The sequence below is a fragment of the Colletes latitarsis genome, chromosome 1 (assembly GCF_051014445.1).
Source record: "Colletes latitarsis isolate SP2378_abdomen chromosome 1, iyColLati1, whole genome shotgun sequence".
Taxonomy (NCBI): Eukaryota; Metazoa; Arthropoda; class Insecta; order Hymenoptera; family Colletidae; genus Colletes; species Colletes latitarsis.
Window position 1 is genome coordinate 26596834 of NC_135134.1, and position 18940 is coordinate 26615773.

Here is an 18940-nt window from a genome sequence, read left to right on the forward strand (position 1 = left end):
CCCAGACCTATCCCAGACCTAACATGCGTTATCCTCTAAAATATTTATCAAGACCAGGTTTAATTGATTGTTTCAGTGTGGTCCCACACTACTACGTGATCCAAACCAGAAAAAACCCAGGATCTGTTCAACGAGTATGTGAAGTGTGCGAAAGTATGAGCCTGATGAGGGCAAATCCCAGACCTATCCCAGACCTAACTTGCGTTGTCCTCTTAGATATTGATGGAAACCGGGTTTAATTGACTGTTTCAGTGTTCTACTTCATTACTACGTGATGCAATCCAGAAAAAGCCCAGGATCTAGCCATCAAGTATGAGAAATATGCAAAAGAATGAGCCTGATGAGAGCAAATCCCAGACCTAACCTAGACCTAACATGAATTATTCTCTAAAATATTGATCGAAACCAGGTTTAATTGACTGTTTCAGTGTGGTCCCACATTACTACGTGATCCAAACCAGAAAAAACGCAGGATCTGTTCAAGGAATATGTGAAGTGTGCGAAAGTATGAGTCTGATGAGGTCAAATCCCAGACCTATCCCAGACCTAACTTGCGTTATCCTCTAAAATTTTGATCGAAACCAGGTTTAATCGACTGTTTCAGTGTGGTACCACATTACTATGTGATCCAAACCAGAAAATAACCCAGGATCTGTTCAACGAGTATGTGAAGTGTGCGAATGTATGCGTCTGATGAGGGCAAATCCCAGACCTATCCCAGACTTAACTTGCGTTATCCTCTAAAATATTGATCGAAACCTGGTTTAGTCGACTGTTTCCGTGTGGTACCACATTACTACGCGATCCAAACCAGAAAAAACCCAGAATCTGTTCAACGAGTATGTGAAGTGTGCGAAAGTATGAGTCTGATGAGGGCAAATCCCAGACCTATCCCAGACCTAACATGCGTTATCCTCTAAAATATTTATCAAGACCAGGTTTAATTGATTGTTTCAGTGTGGACCCACATTACTACGTGATCCAAACCAGAAAAAACCCAGGATCCGTTCAACAAGTATGTGAAGAATGCGAAAGTATGAGTCTGATGAGTGAAAATCCCAGGGCTAACTTAGACCTAACATGCGTTATCCTCTAAAATATTGATCGAAACCAGGTTTAATCGACCGTTTCAGTGTGGTACCACACTACTTCGTGATCCAAACCAGAAAGAACCCAGGATCTGTTCAACGAGTATGTGAAAAACGCGAAAGTATGAGCCTGATGTGGGCAAATCCCAGACCTATCCCAGACTTAACTTGCGTTGTCCTCTAAGATATTGATGGAAACCAGGTTTAATTGACTGTTTCAGTGTTGTACTTCATTACTACGTGATGCAATCCAGAAAAAGCCCAGGATCTAGCCATCAAGTATGAGAAATATGCGAAAGTATGAGCCTGATGAGGGCAAACCCTAGACCTAACCCAAACCTAACATGCGTTATCCTCTAAAATATTTATCAAGACCAGGTTTAATTGAATGTTTCAGTGTGGTACCACATTACTACGTGAACCAAACCAGAAAAAACCCAGGATCCGTTCAACAAGTAAGTTAAAACTGCGACAGTATGACCCTGATGAGAGCAAGTCCCAGACCTAACCTAGACCTGACATGCGTTGTCCTCTAAAATTTTGATAGAAACCAGGTTTAATTGACTGTTTCAGTGTTGTACTTCATTACTACGTGATGCAATCCAGAGAAAGCCCAGGATCTAGCCATCAAGTATGAGAAATATGCGAAAGAATGAGCCTGATGAGAGCAAGTCCCAGACCTAACCTAGACCTAACATGAATTATTCTCTGAAATATTGATCGAAACCAGGTTTAATTGACTGTTTCAATGTTGTACTTCATTACTACGTGATGCAGTCCAGAGAAAGCCCAGCATCTAGCCGTCAAGTATGAGAAATATGCGAAAGAATGAGCCTGATGAGAGCAAATCCCAGTCCTAACCTAGACCGAAGATGAATTATTCTCTATAATATTGATCACAACCAGGTTTAATTGACTGTTTCAGTGTGGTACCACATTACTACGTGATCCAATCCAGAAATAGCCCAGGATCCAGCCATGAAGTATGAGAAATATGCGAAAGTATGAGCCTGATGGGGGCAAATCCTAGACCTAACCCAGACCTAACATGCGTTATCCTCTAAAATATTTATCAAGATCAGGTTTAATTGATTGTTTCAGTGTGGTACCACATTACTACGTGATCCACCCAAGAAAAAACCCAAGATCCGTTCAACAAGTATGTGAAGAATGCGAAAGTATGAGTCTGATGAGTGAAAATCCCAGGCCTAACCTAGACCTAACATGCGTTATCCTCAATAATATTGATCGAATCCAGGTTTAATTGAGTGTTTCAGTGTGGTACCACATTACTATGTGATCCAAACCAGAGAATAACCCAGGATCTGTTCAACGAGTATGTGAAGTGTGCGAAAGTATGAGTGTGATGAGGGCAAATCCCAGAACTATCCCAGACCTAACATGCGTTATCCTCTAAAATATTTATCAAGACCAGGTTTAATTGATTGTTTCAGTGTGGTCCCACATTACTACGTGATCCAAACCAGAAAAAACCCAGGATCTGTTCAACGAGTATGTAAAGTGTGCGAAAGTATGTGTCTGATGAGGGCAAATCCGAGACCTATCCCAGACCTAACATGCGTTATCCTCTAAAATATTTATCAAGACCAGGTTTAATTGATTGTTTCAGTGTGGACCCACATTACTACGTGATCCAAACCAGAAAAAACCCAGGATCCGTTCAACAAGTATGTGAAGAATGCGAAAGTATGAGTCAGATGAGTGAAAATCCCAGACCTAACCTAGACCTAACATGCGTTATCCTCTAAAATATTTATCAAGACCAGGTTTAATTGATTGTTTCAGTGTGGACCCACATTACTACGTGATCCAAACCAGAAAAAACCCAGGATCCGTTCAACAAGTATGTGAAGAATGCGAAAGTATGAGTCTGATGAGTGAAAATCCCAGGGCTAACTTAGACCTAACATGCGTTATCCTCTAAAATATTGATCGAAACCTGGTTTAATCGACTGTTTCAGTGTGGTACCACATTACTATGCGATCCAAACCAGAAAATAACCCAGGATCTGTCAAACGAGTATGTGAAGTGTGCGAAAGTATGAGCCCGATGAGAGCAAATCCCAGACCTAACCTAGACCTAACATGAATTATTCTCTAAAATATTGATCGAAACCAGGTTTAATTGACTGTTTCAGTGTGGTACCACATTAGTACCTGATCCAAACCAGAAAAAGCCCAGGATCAGTTCAACAAGTATGTGAAAAACGCGAAAGTATGAGCCTGATGAGGGCGAATCCCAGACCTATGCCAGACCTCACTTGCGTTATCCTCTAAAATATTGATCGAAACCAGGTTTAATTGACTGTTTCAGCGTGGTACCACACTACTACGTGACGCAATCCAGAAAAAACCCAGGATCTGTTCAACAAGTATGTGAAAAACGCGAAAGTATGAGCCTGACGAGGGCAAATCCTAGACCTAACCCAGACCTAACATGCGTTATCCTCTAAAATATTTATCAAGACCAGGTTTAATTGATTGCTTCTGTGTGGTCCCACATTACTACGTGATCCAAACCAGAAAAAACCCAGGATCCGTTCAACAAGTATGAGAAGAATGCGAAAGTATGAGCCTGATGTGGGCAAATCCCAGACCTATCCCAGACCTAACTTGCGTTGTCCTCTAAGATATTGATGGAAACCAGGTTTAATTGACTGTTTCAGTGTTGTACTTCATTACTACGTGATGCAATCCAGAAAAAGCCCAGGATCTAGCCATCAAGTATGAGAAATATGCTAAAGAATGAGCCTGATGAGAGCAAATCCCAGACCTAACCTAGACCTAACATGAATTATTCTCTAAAATATTGATCGAAACCAGGTTTAATTGACTGTTTCAGTGTTGTACTTAATTACTACGTGATGCAATCCAGAAAAAGCGCTGGATCTAGCCATCAAGTATGAGAAATATGCGAAAGAATGAGCCTGATGAGAGCAAATCCCAGACCTAACCTAGACCTAACATGAATTATTCTCTAAAATATTGATCAAAACCAGGTTTAATCGACTGTTTCAATGTGGTACCACATTACTACGCGATCCAAACCAGAAAAAACCCAGGATCTGTTCAACGAGTATGTGAAGTGTGCGAAAGTATGAGTCTGATGAGTGAAAATCCCAGACCTATCCCAGACTTAACCTGCGTTATCCTCTAAAATATTGATCGAAACCAGGTTTAATCGACTGTTTCAATGTGGTACCACATTACTACGCGATCCAAACCAGAAAAAACCCAGGATCTGTTCAACGAGTATGTGAAGTGTGCGAAAGTATGAGTCTGATGATTGAAAATCCCAGGGCTAACTTAGACCTAACATGCGTTATCCTCTAAAATATTGATCGAAACCAGGTTTAATCGACCGTTTCAGTGTGGTACCACACTACTTCGTGATCCAAACCAGAAAGAACCCAGGATCTGTTCAACGAGTATGTGAAAAACGCGAAAGTTTGAGCCTGATGTTGGCAAATCCCAGACCTATCCCAGACTTAACTTGCGTTGTCCTCTAAGATATTGATGGAAACCAGGTTTAATCGACTGTTTCAGTGTGGTACCACATTAATACGTGATCCAAACCAGCAAAAACCCAGGATCCGTTCAACAAGTATGTGAAGAATGCGAAAGTATGAGTCTGATGAGTGAAAATCCCCGACCTAACCTAGACCTAACATGCGTTATCCTCTAAAATATTGATCCAAACCAGGTTTAATGGACTGTTTCAGTGTGGTCCCACATTACTACGTGATCCAAACCAGAAAAAACCCATGATCCTTTCAACAAGTATGTGAAGAATGCGAAAGTATGAGTCTGATGAGTGAAAATCCCAGACCTAACCAAGACCTAACATGCGTTATCCTCAAAAATATTGATCGAAACCTGGTTTAATCGACTGTTTCAGTGTGGTACCACATTACTATGTGATCCAAACCAGAAAATAACCCAGGATCTGTTCAACGAGTATGTGAAGTGTGCGAAAGTATGAGTCTGATGAGGGCAAATCCCAGACCTATCCCAGACCTAACATGCGTTATCCTCTAAAATATTTATCAAGACCAGGTTTAATTGATTGTTTCAGTGTGGTCCCACACTACTACGTGATCCAAACCAGAAAAAACCCAGGATCTGTTCAACGAGTATGTGAAGTGTGCGAAAGTATGAGCCTGATGAGGGCAAATCCCAGACCTATCCCAGACCTAACTTGCGTTGTCCTCTTAGATATTGATGGAAACCGGGTTTAATTGACTGTTTCAGTGTTCTACTTCATTACTACGTGATGCAATCCAGAAAAAGCCCAGGATCTAGCCACCAAGTATGAGAAATATGCAAAAGAATGAGCCTGATGAGAGCAAATCCCAGACCTAACCTAGACCTAACATGAATTATTCTCTAAAATATTGATCGAAACCAGGTTTAATTGACTGTTTCAGTGTGGTTCCACATTACTACGTGATCCAAACCAGAAAAAACGCAGGATCTGTTCAAGGAATATGTCAAGTGTGCGAAAGTATGAGTCTGATGAGGTCAAATCCCAGACCTATCCCAGACCTAACTTGCGTTATCCTCTAAAATTTTGATCGAAACCAGGTTTAATCGACTGTTTCAGTGTGGTACCACATTACTATGTGATCCAAACCAGAAAATAACCCAGGATCTGTTCAACGAGTATGTGAAGTGTGCGAATGTATGCGTCTGATGAGGGCAAATCCCAGACCTATCCCAGACTTAACTTGCGTTATCCTCTAAAATATTGATCGAAACCTGGTTTAGTCGACTGTTTCCGTGTGGTACCACATTACTACGCGATCCAAACCAGAAAAAACCCAGAATCTGTTCAACGAGTATGTGAAGTGTGCGAAAGTATGAGTCTGATGAGGGCAAATCCCAGACCTATCCCAGACCTAACATGCGTTATCCTCTAAAATATTTATCAAGACCAGGTTTAATTGATTGTTTCAGTGTGGACCCACATTACTACGTGATCCAAACCAGAAAAAACTCAGGATCCGTTCAACAAGTATGTGAAGAATGCGAAAGTATGAGTCTGATGAGTGAAAATCCCAGGGCTAACTTAGACCTAACATGCGTTATCCTCTAAAATATTGATCGAAACCAGGTTTAATCGACCGTTTCAGTGTGGTACCACACTACTTCGTGATCCAAACCAGAAAGAACCCAGGATCTGTTCAACGAGTATGTGAAAAACGCGAAAGTATGAGCCTGATGTGGGCAAATCCCAGACCTATCCCAGACTTAACTTGCGTTGTCCTCTAAGATATTGATGGAAACCAGGTTTAATTGACTGTTTCAGTGTTGTACTTCATTACTACGTGATGCAATCCAGAAAAAGCCCAGGATCTAGCCATCAAGTATGAGAAATATGCGAAAGTATGAGCCTGATGAGGGCAAACCCTAGACCTAACCCAAACCTAACATGCGTTATCCTCTAAAATATTTATCAAGACCAGGTTTAATTGAATGTTTCAGTGTGGTACCACATTACTACGTGAACCAAACCAGAAAAAACCCAGGATCCGTTCAACAAGTAAGTTAAAACTGCGACAGTATGACCCTGATGAGAGCAAGTCCCAGACCTAACCTAGACCTGACATGCGTTGTCCTCTAAAATTTTGATAGAAACCAGGTTTAATTGACTGTTTCAGTGTTGTACTTCATTACTACGTGATGCAATCCAGAGAAAGCCCAGGATCTAGCCATCAAGTATGAGAAATATGCGAAAGAATGAGCCTGATGAGAGCAAGTCCCAGACCTAACCTAGACCTAACATGAATTATTCTCTGAAATATTGATCGAAACCAGGTTTAATTGACTGTTTCAATGTTGTACTTCATTACTACGTGATGCAGTCCAGAGAAAGCCCAGGATCTAGCCGTCAAGTATGAGAAATATGCGAAAGAATGAGCCTGATGAGAGCAAATCCCAGACCTAACCTAGACCGAAGATGAATTATTCTCTATAATATTGATCACAACCAGGTTTAATTGACTGTTTCAGTGTGCTCCCACATTACTACGTGATCCAATCCAGAAATAGCCCAGGATCCAGCCATGAAGTATGAGAAATATGCGAAAGTATGAGCCTGATGGGGGCAAATCCGAGACCTAACCCAGACCTAACATGCGTTATCCTCTAAAATATTTATCAAGATCAGGTTTAATTGATTGTTTCAGTGTGGTACCACATTACTACGTGATCCACCCAAGAAAAAACCCAAGATCCGTTCAACAAGTATGTGAAGAATGCGAAAGTATGAGTCTGATGAGTGAAAATCCCAGGCCTAACCTAGACCTAACATGCGTTATCCTCAATAATATTGATCGAATCCAGGTTTAATTGAGTGTTTCAGTGTGGTACCACATTACTATGTGATCCAAACCAGAGAATAACCCAGGATCTGTTCAACGAGTATGTGAAGTGTGCGAAAGTATGAGTGTGATGAGGGCAAATCCCAGAACTATCCCAGACCTAACATGCGTTATCCTCTAAAATATTTATCAAGACCAGGTTTAATTGATTGTTTCAGTGTGGTCCCACATTACTACGTGATCCAAACCAGAAAAAACCCAGGATCTGTTCAACGAGTATGTAAAGTGTGCGAAAGTATGTGTCTGATGAGGGCAAATCCGAGACCTATCCCAGACCTAACATGCGTTATCCTCTAAAATATTTATCAAGACCAGGTTTAATTGATTGTTTCAGTGTGGACCCACATTACTACGTGATCCAAACCAGAAAAAACCCAGGATCCGTTCAACAAGTATGTGAAGAATGCGAAAGTATGAGTCAGATGAGTGAAAATCCCAGACCTAACCTAGACCTAACATGCGTTATCCTCTAAAATATTGATCCAAACCAGGTTTAATGGACTGTTTCAGTGTGGTACCACACTACTACGTGATCCAAACCAGAAAAAACCCAGGATCTGTTCAACGAGTATGTGATAAACGTGAAAGTATGAGCCTGATGAGGGCAAGTCCAAGACCTATCCCAGACCTAACTTGCGTTGTCCTCTAAAATATTTATCAAGACCAGGTTTAATTGAATGTTTCAGTGTGGTACCACATTACTACGTGATACAATCCAGAAAAAACCCAGGATCCGTTCAACAAGTATGTGAAGAATGCGAAAGTATGAGTCTGATGAGTGAAAATCCCAGACCTAACCTAGACCTAACTTGCGTTGTCCTCTAAGATATTGATGGAAACCAGGTTTAATTGACTGTTTCAGTGTTGTACTTCATTACTACGTGATGCAATCCAGAAAAAGCCCAGGATCTAGCCATCAAGTATGAGAGATATGCGAAAGAATGACCCTGATGAGAGCAAATCCCAGACCTAACCTAGACCTAACATGAATTATTCTCTAAAATATTGATCGAAACCAGGTTTAATAGACTGTTTCAGTGTGGTACCACATTAGTACGTGATCCAAACCAGAAAAAGCCCAGGATCAGTTCAACAAGTATGTGAAAAACGCGAAAGTATGAGCCTGATGAGGGCGAATCCCAGACCTATGCCAGACCTAACTTGCGTTATCCTCTAAAATATTGATCGAAACCAGGTTTAATTGACTGTTTCAGCGTGGTACCACACTACTACGTGACGCAATCCAGAAAAAACCCAGGATCTGTTCAACAAGTATGTGAAAAACGCGAAAGTATGAGCCTGATGAGGGCAAATCCCAGACCTATCCCAGACCTAACTTGCGTTGTCCTCTAAGATATTGATGGAAACCAGGTTTAATTGACTGTTTCAGTGTTGTACTTCATTACTACGTGATGCAATCCAGAAAAAGCCCAGGATCTAGCCATCAAGTATGAGAAATATGCTAAAGAATGAGCCTGATGAGAGCAAATCCCAGACCTAACCTAGACCTAACATGAATTATTCTCTAAAATATTGATCGAAACCAGGTTTAATTGACTGTTTCAGTGTTGTACTTAATTACTACGTGATGCAATCCAGAAACGCGCTGGATCTAGCCATCAAGTATGAGAAATATGCGAAAGAATGAGCCTGATGAGAGCAAATCCCAGACCTAACCTAGACCTAACATGAATTATTCTCTAAAATATTGTTCAAAACCAGGTTTAATTGACTGTTTCAGTGTGGTACCACATTACTACGTGATCCAAACCAGAAAAAACCCAGGATCTGTTCAACAAGTATGTGAAAAAGGCGAAAGTATGAGTCTGATGAGGGCAAATCCCAGACCTATCCCAGACCTAACATGCGTTATCCTCTAAAATATTTATCAAGACCAGGTTTAATTGATTGTTTCAGTGTGGTCCCACACTACTACGTGATCCAAACCAGAAAAAACCCAGGATCTGTTCAACGAGTATGTGAAGTGTGCGAAAGTATGAGCCTGATGAGGGCAAATCCCAGACCTATCCCAGACCTAACTTGCGTTGTCCTCTTAGATATTGATGGAAACCGGGTTTAATTGACTGTTTCAGTGTTCTACTTCATTACTACGTGATGCAATCCAGAAAAAGCCCAGGATCTAGCCGTCAAGTATGAGAAATATGCGAAAGAATGAGCCTGATGAGAGCAAATCCCAGACCTAACCTAGACCGAAGATGAATTATTCTCTATAATATTGATCACAACCAGGTTTAATTGACTGTTTCAGTGTGGTACCACATTACTACGTGATCCAATCCAGAAATAGCCCAGGATCCAGCCATGAAGTATGAGAAATATGCGAAAGTATGAGCCTGATGGGGGCAAATCCTAGACCTAACCCAGACCTAACATGCGTTATCCTCTAAAATATTTATCAAGATCAGGTTTAATTGATTGTTTCAGTGTGGTACCACATTACTACGTGATCCACCCAAGAAAAAACCCAAGATCCGTTCAACAAGTATGTGAAGAATGCGAAAGTATGAGTCTGATGAGTGAAAATCCCAGGCCTAACCTAGACCTAACATGCGTTATCCTCAATAATATTGATCGAATCCAGGTTTAATTGAGTGTTTCAGTGTGGTACCACATTACTATGTGATCCAAACCAGAGAATAACCCAGGATCTGTTCAACGAGTATGTGAAGTGTGCGAAAGTATGAGTGTGATGAGGGCAAATCCCAGAACTATCCCAGACCTAACATGCGTTATCCTCTAAAATATTTATCAAGACCAGGTTTAATTGATTGTTTCAGTGTGGTCCCACATTACTACGTGATCCAAACCAGAAAAAACCCAGGATCTGTTCAACGAGTATGTAAAGTGTGCGAAAGTATGTGTCTGATGAGGGCAAATCCGAGACCTATCCCAGACCTAACATGCGTTATCCTCTAAAATATTTATCAAGACCAGGTTTAATTGATTGTTTCAGTGTGGACCCACATTACTACGTGATCCAAACCAGAAAAAACCCAGGATCCGTTCAACAAGTATGTGAAGAATGCGAAAGTATGAGTCAGATGAGTGAAAATCCCAGACCTAACCTAGACCTAACCTGCGTTATCCTCTAAAATATTGATCCAAACCAGGTTTAATGGACTGTTTCAGTGTGGTACCACACTACTACGTGATCCAAACCAGAAAAAACCCAGGATCTGTTCAACGAGTATGTGATAAACGTGAAAGTATGAGCCTGATGAGGGCAAGTCCAAGACCTATCCCAGACCTAACTTGCGTTGTCCTCTAAAATATTTATCAAGACCAGGTTTAATTGAATGTTTCAGTGTGGTACCACATTACTACGTGATACAATCCAGAAAAAACCCAGGATCCGTTCAACAAGTATGTGAAGAATGCGAAAGTATGAGTCTGATGAGTGAAAATCCCAGACCTAACCTAGACCTAACTTGCGTTGTCCTCTAAGATATTGATGGAAACCAGGTTTAATTGACTGTTTCAGTGTTGTACTTCATTACTACGTGATGCAATCCAGAAAAAGCCCAGGATCTAGCCATCAAGTATGAGAGATATGCGAAAGAATGACCCTGATGAGAGCAAATCCCAGACCTAACCTAGACCTAACATGAATTATTCTCTAAAATATTGATCGAAACCAGGTTTAATAGACTGTTTCAGTGTGGTACCACATTAGTACGTGATCCAAACCAGAAAAAGCCCAGGATCAGTTCAACAAGTATGTGAAAAACGCGAAAGTATGAGCCTGATGAGGGCGAATCCCAGACCTATGCCAGACCTAACTTGCGTTATCCTCTAAAATATTGATCGAAACCAGGTTTAATTGACTGTTTCAGCGTGGTACCACACTACTACGTGACGCAATCCAGAAAAAACCCAGGATCTGTTCAACAAGTATGTGAAAAACGCGAAAGTATGAGCCTGATGAGGGCAAATCCCAGACCTATCCCAGACCTAACTTGCGTTGTCCTCTAAGATATTGATGGAAACCAGGTTTAATTGACTGTTTCAGTGTTGTACTTCATTACTACGTGATGCAATCCAGAAAAAGCCCAGGATCTAGCCATCAAGTATGAGAAATATGCTAAAGAATGAGCCTGATGAGAGCAAATCCCAGACCTAACCTAGACCTAACATGAATTATTCTCTAAAATATTGATCGAAACCAGGTTTAATTGACTGTTTCAGTGTTGTACTTAATTACTACGTGATGCAATCCAGAAACGCGCTGGATCTAGCCATCAAGTATGAGAAATATGCGAAAGAATGAGCCTGATGAGAGCAAATCCCAGACCTAACCTAGACCTAACATGAATTATTCTCTAAAATATTGTTCAAAACCAGGTTTAATTGACTGTTTCAGTGTGGTACCACATTACTACGTGATCCAAACCAGAAAAAACCCAGGATCTGTTCAACAAGTATGTGAAAAAGGCGAAAGTATGAGTCTGATGAGGGCAAATCCCAGACCTATCCCAGACCTAACATGCGTTATCCTCTAAAATATTTATCAAGACCAGGTTTAATTGATTGTTTCAGTGTGGTCCCACACTACTACGTGATCCAAACCAGAAAAAACCCAGGATCTGTTCAACGAGTATGTGAAGTGTGCGAAAGTATGAGCCTGATGAGGGCAAATCCCAGACCTATCCCAGACCTAACTTGCGTTGTCCTCTTAGATATTGATGGAAACTGGGTTTAATTGACTGTTTCAGTGTTCTACTTCATTACTACGTGATGCAATCCAGAAAAAGCCCAGGATCTAGCCATCAAGTATGAGAAATATGCAAAAGAATGAGCCTGATGAGAGCAAATCCCAGACCTAACCTAGACCTAACATGAATTATTCTCTAAAATATTGATCGAAACCAGGTTTAATTGACTGTTTCAGTGTGGTCCCACATTACTACGTGATCCAAACCAGAAAAAACGCAGGATCTGTTCAAGGAATATGTGAAGTGTGCGAAAGTATGAGTCTGATGAGGTCAAATCCCAGACCTATCCCAGACCTAACTTGCGTTATCCTCTAAAATTTTGATCGAAACCAGGTTTAATCGACTGTTTCAGTGTGGTACCACATTACTATGTGATCCAAACCAGAAAATAACCCAGGATCTGTTCAACGAGTATGTGAAGTGTGCGAATGTATGCGTCTGATGAGGGCAAATCCCAGACCTATCCCAGACTTAACTTGCGTTATCCTCTAAAATATTGATCGAAACCTGGTTTAGTCGACTGTTTCCGTGTGGTACCACATTACTACGCGATCCAAACCAGAAAAAACCCAGAATCTGTTCAACGAGTATGTGAAGTGTGCGAAAGTATGAGTCTGATGAGGGCAAATCCCAGACCTATCCCAGACCTAACATGCGTTATCCTCTAAAATATTTATCAAGACCAGGTTTAATTGATTGTTTCAGTGTGGACCCACATTACTACGTGATCCAAACCAGAAAAAACCCAGGATCCGTTCAACAAGTATGTGAAGAATGCGAAAGTATGAGTCTGATGAGTGAAAATCCCAGGGCTAACTTAGACCTAACATGCGTTATCCTCTAAAATATTGATCGAAACCAGGTTTAATCGACCGTTTCAGTGTGGTACCACACTACTTCGTGATCCAAACCAGAAAGAACCCAGGATCTGTTCAACGAGTATGTGAAAAACGCGAAAGTATGAGCCTGATGTGGGCAAATCCCAGACCTATCCCAGACTTAACTTGCGTTGTCCTCTAAGATATTGATGGAAACCAGGTTTAATTGACTGTTTCAGTGTTGTACTTCATTACTACGTGATGCAATCCAGAAAAAGCCCAGGATCTAGCCATCAAGTATGAGAAATATGCGAAAGTATGAGCCTGATGAGGGCAAACCCTAGACCTAACCCAAACCTAACATGCGTTATCCTCTAAAATATTTATCAAGACCAGGTTTAATTGAATGTTTCAGTGTGGTACCACATTACTACGTGAACCAAACCAGAAAAAACCCAGGATCCGTTCAACAAGTAAGTTAAAACTGCGACAGTATGAGTCAGATGAGGGCTAATCCCAGACCTATCCCAGACCTAACCTGCGTTATCCTCTAAAATAATGATCGAAACCAGGTTTAATTGACTGTTTTAGTTGTGGCACCACTTTACTACGAGGCAAATCCCAGACCTATCCCAGACCTAACTTGCGTTGTCCTCTAAGATATTGATGGAAACCAGGTTTAATTGACTGTTTCAGTGTTGTACTTCATTACTACGTGATGCAATCCAGAAAAAGCCCAGGATCTAGCCATCAAGTATGAGAGATATGCGAAAGAATGACCCTGATGAGAGCAAATCCCAGACCTAACCTAGACCTAACATGAATTATTCTCTAAAATATTGATCGAAACCAGGTTTAATTGACTGTTTCAGTGTGGTACCACATTAGTACGTGATCCAAACCAGAAAAAGCCCAGGATCAGTTCAACAAGTATGTGAAAAACGCGAAAGTATGAGCCTGATGAGGGCGAATCCCAGACCTATGCCAGACCTAACTTGCGTTATCCTCTAAAATATTGATCGAAACCAGGTTTAATTGACTGTTTCAGCGTGGTACCACACTACTACGTGACGCAATCCAGAAAAAACCCAGGATCTGTTCAACAAGTATGTGAAAAACGCGAAAGTATGAGCCTGATGAGGGCAAATCCCAGACCTATCCAAGAACTAACTTGCGTTATCCTCTAAAATATTGATGGAAACCAGGTTTAATTGACTGTTTCAGTGTTGTACTTCATTACTACGTGATACAATCCTGAAATAGCCCAGGATCTAGTCATGAAGGATGAGAAATATGCGAAAGTATGAGCCTGACGAGGGCAAATCCTAGACCTAACCCAGACCTAACATGCGTTATCCTCTAAAATATTTATCAAGACCAGGTTTAATTGATTGCTTCTGTGTGGTCCCACATTACTACGTGATCCAAACCAGAAAAAACCCAGGATCCGTTCAACAAGTATGAGAAGAATGCGAAAGTATGAGCCTGATGTGGGCAAATCCCAGATCTATCCCAGACCTAACTTGCGTTGTCCTCTAAGATATTGATGGAAACCAGGTTTAATTGACTGTTTCAGTGTTGTACTTCATTACTACGTGATGCAATCCAGAAAAAGCCCAGGATCTAGCCGTCAAGTATGAGAAATATGCTAAAGAATGAGCCTGATGAGAGCAAATCCCAGACCTAACCTAGACCTAACATGAATTATTCTCTAAAATATTGATCGAAACCAGGTTTAATTGACTGTTTCAGTGTTGTACTTAATTACTACGTGATGCAATCCAGAAACGCGCTGGATCTAGCCATCAAGTATGAGAAATATGCGAAAGAATGAGCCTGATGAGAGCAAATCCCAGACCTAACCTAGACCTAACATGAATTATTCTCTAAAATATTGTTCAAAACCAGGTTTAATTGACTGTTTCAGTGTGGTACCACATTACTACGTGATCCAATCCAGAAATAGCCCAGGATCCAGCCATGAAGTATGAGAAATATGCGAATGTATGAGCCTGATGAGGGCAAATCCTAGACCTAACCCAGACCTAACATGCGTTATCCTCTAAAATATTGATCGCAACCAGGTTTAATGGACTGTTTCAGTGTGGTACCACACTACTACGTGATCCAAACCAGAAAAAACCCAGGATCCGTTCAACAAGTATGTGAAGAATGCGAATGTATGAGTCTGATGAGTGAAAATCCCCGGCCTAACCTAGACCCAACATGCGTTATCCTCTAAAATGTTGATCCAAACCAGGTTTAATGGGCTGTTTCAGTGTGGTACCACACTACTACGTGATCCAAACCAGAAAAAACCCAGGATCTGTTCAACAAGTATGTGAAAAAGGCGAAAGTATGAGCCTGATGTGGGCAAATCCCAGACCTATCCCAGACCTAACTTGCGTTGTCCTTGAAGATATTGAAGGAAACCAGGTTTAATTGACTGTTTCAGTGTTGCACTTCATTACTACGTGATGCAATCCAGAAAAAGCCCAGGATCTAGCCATCAAGTATGAGAAATATGCGAAAGAATGAGCCTGATGAGAGCAAATCCCAGACCTAACCTAGACCTAACATGAATTATTCTCTAATATATTGATCGAAACCAGGTTTAATTGACTGTTTCTGTGTGGTCCCACATTACTACGTGATCCAAACCAGAAAAAACCCAGGATCCGTTCAACAAGTATGTGAAGAATGCGAAAGTATGAGTCTGATGAGTGAAAATCCCAGGCCTAACCTAGACCTAACATGCGTAATCCTCAATAATATTGATCGAAACCAGGTTTAATTGAGTGTTTCAGTGTTGTACTTCATTACTACGTGATGCAATCCAGAAAAAGCCCAGGATCTAGCCATCTAGTATGAGAAATATGCGAATGAATGAGCCTGATTTGACCAATCCCAGGCCTAACCTAGACCTAACATGAAATATTCTCTAAAATATTCATCAAAACCAGGTTTAATTGACTGTTTCAGTGTGGTACCACATTAATACGCGATCCAAACCAGAAAAAACCCAGGATCTGTTCAACGAGTATGCGAAAAACGCGAAAGTATGAGCCTGATGTGGGCAAATCCCGGGCCTAACCTAGACCTAACATGCGTTATCCTCAAAAATATTGATCGAAACCTGGTTTATTCGACTGTTTCAGTGTGGTACCACAATGCTACGTGATGCAATCCAGAAAAAGCCCAGGATCTAGCCATCAGGTATGAGAAATATGCAAAAGAATGAGCCTGATGAGGGCAAATCCTAGACCTATCCCAGACCTAACTTGCGTTATCCTCTAAAATATTGATCGAAACCAGGTTTAATTGACTGTTCCAGTGTGGTACCACATTACTACGTGATCCAATGGAGAAATAGCCCAGGATCTAGCCATGAAGTATGAGAAATATGCGAAAGTATGAGCCTGATGAGGGCAAATCCTAGACCTAACCCAGACCTAACATGCGTTATCATCTAAAATATTGATCGCAACCAGGTTTAATGGACTGTTTCAGTGTGGTACCACACTACTACGTGATCCAAACCAGAAAAAACCCAGGATCCGTTCAACAAGTATGTGAAGAATGCGAATGTATGAGTCTGATGAGTGAAAATCCCCGGCCTAACCTAGACCCAACATGCGTTATCCTCTAAAATGTTGATCCAAACCAGGTTTAATGGGCTGTTTCAGTGTGGTACCACACTACTACGTGATCCAAACCAGAAAAAACCCAGGATCTGTTCAACAAGTATGTGAAAAAGGCGAAAGTATGAGTCTGATGAGGGCAAATCCCAGACCTATCCCAGACCTAACATGCGTTATCCTCTAAAATATTTATCAAGACCAGGTTTAATTGATTGTTTCAGTGTGATCCCACACTACTACGTGATCCAAACCAGAAAAAACCCAGGATCTGTTCAACGAGTATGTGAAGTGTGCGAAAGTATGAGCCTGATGAGGGCAAATCCCAGACCTATCCCAGACCTAACTTGCGTTGTCCTCTTAGATATTGATGGAAACCGGGTTTAATTGACTGTTTCAGTGTTCTACTTCATTACTACGTGATGCAATCCAGAAAGAGCCCAGGATCTAGCCATCAAGTATGAGAAATATGCAAAAGAATGAGCCTGATGAGAGCAAATCCCAGACCTAACCTAGACCTAACATGAATTATTCTCTAAAATATTGATCGAAACCAGGTTTAATTGACTGTTTCAGTGTGGTCCCACATTACTACGTGATCCAAACCAGAAAAAACGCAGGATCTGTTCAAGGAATATGTGAAGTGTGCGAAAGTATGAGTCTGATGAGGTCAAATCCCAGACCTATCCCAGACCTAACTTGCGTTATCCTCTAAAATTTTGATCGAAACCAGGTTTAATCGACTGTTTCAGTGTGGTACCACATTACTATGTGATCCAAACCAGAAAATAACCCAGGATCTGTTCAACGAGTATGTGAAGTGTGCGAATGTATGCGTCTGATGAGGGCAAATCCCAGACCTATCCCAGACTTAACTTGCGTTATCCTCTAAAATATTGATCGAAACCTGGTTTAGTCGACTGTTTCCGTGTGGTACCACATTACTACGCGATCCAAACCAGAAAAAACCCAGAATCTGTTCAACGAGTATGTGAAGTGTGCGAAAGTATGAGTCTGATGAGGGCAAATCCCAGACCTATCCCAGACCTAACATGCGTTATCCTCTAAAATATTTATCAAGACCAGGTTTAATTGATTGTTTCAGTGTGGACCCACATTACTACGTGATCCAAACCAGAAAAAACCCAGGATCCGTTCAACAAGTATGTGAAGAATGCGAAAGTATGAGTCTGATGAGTGAAAATCCCAGGGCTAACTTAGACCTAACATGCGTTATCCTCTAAAATATTGATCGAAACCAGGTTTAATCGACCGTTTCAGTGTGGTACCACACTACTTCGTGATCCAAACCAGAAAGAACCCAGGATCTGTTCAACGAGTATGTGAAAAACGCGAAAGTATGAGCCTGATGTGGGCAGATCCCAGACCTATCCCAGACTTAACTTGCGTTGTCCTCTAAGATATTGATGGAAACCAGGTTTAATTGACTGTTTCAGTGTTGTACTTCATTACTACGTGATGCAATCCAGAAAAAGCCCAGGATCTAGCCATCAAGTATGAGAAATATGCGAAAGTATGAGCCTGATGAGGGCAAACCCTAGACCTAACCCAAACCTAACATGCGTTATCCTCTAAAATATTTATCAAGACCAGGTTTAATTGAATGTTTCAGTGTGGTACCACATTACTACGTGAACCAAACCAGAAAAAACCCAGGATCCGTTCAACAAGTAAGTTAAAACTGCGACAGTATGACCCTGATGAGAGCAAGTCCCAGACCTAACCTAGACCTGACATGCGTTGTCCTCTAAAATTTTGATAGAAACCAGGTTTAATTGACTGTTTCAGTGTTGTACTTCATTACTACGTGATGCAATCCAGAGAAAGCCCAGGATCTAGCCATCAGGTATGAGAAATATGCGAAAGAATGAGCCTGATGAGAGCAAGTCCCAGACCTAACCTAGACCTAACATGAATTATTCTCTGAAATATTGATCGAAACCAGGTTTAATTGACTGTTTCAATGTTGTACTTCATTACTACGTGATGCAGTCCAGAGAAAGCCCAGGATCTAGCCGTCAAGTATGAGAAATATGCGAAAGAATGAGCCTGATGAGAGCAAATCCCAGACCTAACCTAGACCGAAGATGAATTATTCTCTATAATATTGATCACAACCAGGTTTAATTGACTGTTTCAGTGTGGTACCACATTACTACGTGATCCAATCCAGAAATAGCCCAGGATCCAGCCATGAAGTATGAGAAATATGCGAAAGTATGAGCCTGATGGGGGCAA